Source organism: Colobus angolensis, unplaced genomic scaffold (genome assembly GCF_000951035.1).
Source record: "Colobus angolensis palliatus isolate OR3802 unplaced genomic scaffold, Cang.pa_1.0 Scaffold454, whole genome shotgun sequence".
NCBI lineage: Eukaryota > Metazoa > Chordata > Mammalia > Primates > Cercopithecidae > Colobus > Colobus angolensis.
Genome location: NW_012117977.1, coordinates 1,126,539 through 1,126,999, shown reverse-complemented (window position 1 = coordinate 1,126,999; position 461 = coordinate 1,126,539).

Below are 461 nucleotides of genomic sequence, written 5' to 3'. Positions count from 1 at the left end.
GAAAGGGTTTTACAAAAGAAAGGTTAGGGTCTTTTTCACTATGCTAGAGATGACTTCTAAGGATTGTTAAACATAAAGGTACATTATGTATCCATTCAAAAGAAGAAATACTCTTTTTTATAATAGCAAGAGGAAAAAGGAAAATAATTGAGCAAAGTGTTTGATTTGAACCAAGTGTTTGTAGGTGAACAAACTTCAATATTTAAATGTAAAGCAGATTTTTTTGTAGGACACTGAAAAATATTCATTAATGAAGCATTAGCAAGTTATCACTTTACAAAGCATAATTATGCAAATTTTCATCAGTGCTGGTCTTTTCTTTTTAATGAACAATTTGTTTCGGCAATTTTATGTAAATAAGAGAACAGAACATGCTCACAACACTCCTGCCATTCACAGCATCAAACAGAGTGGTCATGAAAACAAACAAAGACCAGCTCATTTTAAAAGATTTATGAATA